The 4,088-nt window shown below is 38.9% G+C and overlaps 1 protein-coding gene across 1 annotated transcript in view; it reads right to left on the bottom strand.

The window, feature by feature from the left end:
* Positions 1–1,950: 1,950 nt before the first annotated feature.
* The window catches only part of PEX5 (peroxisomal biogenesis factor 5), a 38,273-nt gene continuing 36,135 nt past the window's right edge, over positions 1,951–4,088 (bottom strand). The window contains exon 18 of the mRNA XM_011983064.1: positions 1,951–2,121. The gene's annotated coding sequence lies outside the window, so the exon portion shown is untranslated. The remainder of the gene's footprint in view (positions 2,122–4,088) is intronic.

The following is a 4,088-nucleotide window of genomic DNA, read 5'->3' as shown; positions in this document are numbered from 1 at the left end:
CCATCCGCCACTACCCATGAATCAGTATAGATCTGTAACTTCTGGCCTTTCTCTTTCCAGGTAAAATGGACAACTAAGTGCACTGCTCAAAGTTCTGACAAAAAGATATTTCTTCCTAACCGCCTTTCAGGATCACCCTTGGGGAATTCTATAATGCTGTGGTCATCCACTTTTAGGAGGTAGCAGCATATCATCAGAATCATCTGTAAATCAGACCTGAATTTTTTTCCTAGTCAGTTTGTCATAGGAAGTTCCCCATGGAGCCTAGGTGTGGATTAAAGGAGAGGTGGCAATGCAACAGGATTAGATGCCACTGAAGATGTTCAAATATAAAAAGGAATGCGTTTCAGCAAGTAATAGCTAACATTTTTTAAACTTATGTGGCAGGAACTATTCCTTATGATGATAAGTAATAATTATTCTAACCTTACCAATAACCCTGGAAGGTAGGGTTTTTCTTAACATTCCTATTCTGCAAAGGGGAAAACCAAGTTAAGTCAGTCATCTAAGGTTACCCAAGTAGCAAACATGGTACTGTGAAGCTGGGCAGTCAGACTCCCGAGCCTATGCTGTTAACTCCACACCCTGAGGCCTAGCAATCTTGGGTAGACGGAGGAGAAAGCAGAAAGTAAGGGAGAGGGCAGCAATCTGTTGCTTGCTACTAAGGTCCTTTGGCTCCATCTGCTGTTTAGTGCCAGAGTTGGCAATTCCAAATAGTTTGGACTCCTATGATTGATGTTTTTTTCTTTCTCCTACTGGAACACATATGCCTATCATGTTTTCTTCTTCCACTGTTAGGTCGTCTATTCAAACAAAAACATTGAGATTATAGATCTCAGTTTAACTTCCTAAGTGAGCCCAATATGGACCAGAAGACTGTTGGTGTCCATTTCTGTTTGAATGTTGAAGGCTGTTTGACTTTGTGCCTGCTTCTAGTATGGTCCAAACAATTGAAGATATTTTGGCTTTGAGAACACCATAAAGAAGAATGAGATCCTGTCATTTGCAACAACATGGTTGGAACTACAGGTCATTACGTTAAGTGAAATAAACTAGGCAAAGAAAGACGAACATCATATGTTCTCACTTATTTGAGGGAGCTAAAAATTAAAACAATTGAACTCATGGAGATAGAATAGAAGGATGGTTACCAGAGGTTAGGAAGAGTAGCGGGGTGGGTGGGGGGAGTGGGGATGGTTAATGGGTACAAAAGAGTAATTAGAAAGAATGAATAATATCTAGTATTCTCTAACACAACATGGTGACTATAGTCAAAAATAATTATACATTTTAAATAACTAAAAGAATATCATTGGAGTGTCTGTAACACAAAGGATAAATGCTTGAGATGATGGATACCCCATTTACTCTGTGTTTCTTACAAATTGCATTCCTGTATCAAAATATCTCACTTAGCCCATAAATATATATATACCTACTATGTACCTACAAAAATTAAAAATAATTTTTTTTCAAAAAAAAAAACCAAAAAGTAAGAGAACTGCAAATATATAATAGTGGTAGTCATGGTAGATTTTGCTGCCTAGTAGCAGCTGCCAGATATTGCTAATGGAGTCAGCACAAGAATCTTTTTAAACTGATGAAGCCTTTGAAAATTGTGTCAAGTTAGAAAAATTTTTTAACCCAAGTTAAGACATGAAGTTTCCTTCTTTGTGACATGTTAGATTAAGCCATTTTGCAGGGATTGGGGGATAAGAGTTCCCGGATTTTTAGAAAACTTCAACTAGACTAGAGTTCAGAGGAGAACAAAAGATATGACCCTGAGTGGCAGTCGCATCTCCAGACAAGGGACCCATTGCCTTAGCAGATTAAATATGCAGTTTGCTAGAAGACAAGCTATGTAAGTGTCTTAGCCTAAGGTTGTGAGTGGATTGTTTTACCCTGATTCAACTATCTCTTTCCTTTTCTTTGAAACATAAGGCTACCATGTAATGTGTGTTCGAACTTTAATAATTTTCATCTATTGTTTGAACAAATGAGGATTTGTTTTCCTACATGAATTGTCCAAGATGGTAGGTAGCGAATCCAATATGAGTTCCGGATCCCAAAGAAACTCCAGCCTGCTCATTCAGAAGCAGGGTCTTCAGAGGCTGTACATTTCTAAAGAAAAACAAATCAGTAAATTGAATAAAACCCAGTTGTACAGTTTGCACTTGAGGAAACTTTGACCTAGAATAGTTTGCCCGTCTCTAGAATATTCTTAAATTTGAAGACCAGAAAGTGTCTCAATTGCAATGAATTCCTATTTTCGTTGACATGAGAAAGACCATTAAGCATCTATATGAATCCTGGAAGGACTCTTAAAGGCCACTGGGATAAATCACTATCATAATAGTCCAATAAATCATACCTTCCTGTATCCACATCTCTTGGCAGTGTGTCATTTTTTCTCTCCCCATCAAGAGATGGAGTCTATTTCTTCACACCCTTGATTCAAGGTTGAACTTATAAGTTTGTAAAATAGCGTCTAACTGATATTAGAGTAACTAACTCCCCTCCCTAAAGTTGCCATCCCACTCCGCATCGAACTGAAACTGCACGTTTCTTGCTGACCACCACAAAGGGACAACAACCAGGGACTGACCAAGAAGGGACTTAGGGTAAAGGCACAGTGCACCCCATACAACTCGGGGAGGGGAGGAATGTACAGGTGCACACGCAGGGCACTCGCTATGCAGTAGGGCCTGTCATGTCCCTGTTGGCCCCCTAAGTCATTTCCAGCTTGAGTGTATGGGTAGAGGCTGCAAAGCCCCTGCAGCCAGCCCGGGCTGCCAAGGGTCATTCTCCACAGGGACAGGCAGCCCCAGTTATGCCTGCCCTGACGCAGCAGTCTGACCTCCTGCCTGTGGGACCAAAGGCAGAGCCTTGTAAAATCAGTAATTTGCTTTGACCAATGAAAGGTGGCAGGAGTGAGATTATGTGAGATCCGGAGACTTGGTCTTGAGAGGCCTTGCAGTTCCTGCTGTGTCACTTTGACACCCTGAGACCACCATGCTGTGATGAGGCCGTCTAGCCTACTGAGGAATTCTCCTCCACCTTGGAACATCCCAGCCCTAGTTGAGGCATCAGATGACGGCAAGCGGCCCCATGAATGTTACCCGGCAAGTACAGCAAAGAAACGCCCTGATTGCCAATCCACAGAAGAGTCAGAAATAATTAATTATTGTTGTTTTAAGCCACTAAATTTTGGAGTGGTTTTTATGCAGCAAGATATAACTAATACACTTCCCAAGAAAATGTAAATCCCAAAGCAAACTCTGAACGCTTTAAGCGCACTTCACTTGCCCTTTACGAAAAACTTTCCTGCTTGGAAAATGAGAACACAGAGTCTTAATCGTCACCACCTTAATTTACCCAAAGCTACTAAATATGTTAATATTCCCCATGGGCTGACAGTTCATAGAACTAAATCTTAAAATGAAGATTTTCTACCTGGGAAAGGTTTTTTCAAATGAAACACTGGATTACTTTGAATTATAAATTCATGGTTAAAAGTAACTACTACACTGATGTGAAGAAAGAAAAAATAAATACGTAAGAATTAGTGTGTATAAAGTAATAATTTATTAACAAAAGATTAAACATTCTTACTCTCCAACACAAACACTTTAAAAAGTTGTTGGATGGAAATACAGGAAATCTTACTTTGGTTTAATGACTTCAGGGTCCTTGCTGTGTTACAAGAAAAAATACAAAAGAAATACAAATGGGCAATAGGCTAAAGATTAACCATCACGTAAAGACTAAAGAGAAAATAAAAATAATACAAAAAGTTCTGGGTCTAAGTTTCTAAAATTTGTTTTGTTTTTGACTTTTATTGCAGGTTCTGGGTCTAAATTTCATTCAAATATATTGTTACAGATTGAAAGATATTTTACTTACAAATCTTTTTGTCCTAAGATCTTAAAACCAAAAACTAGAAGTTATGATGGTAAAATAAATATAATTCAATTTTACTCCAAAGTAAATTAATTTGTGAATTTTTGACATACAATATTTCTATATAAATATTCTCGGCCGGGCGCGGTGGCTCAAGCCTGTAATCCCAGCACTTCGGGAGGCCGAGA

Source organism: Mandrillus leucophaeus, unplaced genomic scaffold (assembly GCF_000951045.1).
Source record: "Mandrillus leucophaeus isolate KB7577 unplaced genomic scaffold, Mleu.le_1.0 Scaffold245, whole genome shotgun sequence".
Taxonomy (NCBI): domain Eukaryota; kingdom Metazoa; phylum Chordata; class Mammalia; order Primates; family Cercopithecidae; genus Mandrillus; species Mandrillus leucophaeus.
Note: the sequence above shows the minus strand (reverse complement) of the source record. Positions and strands in the feature narration are given on the sequence as shown.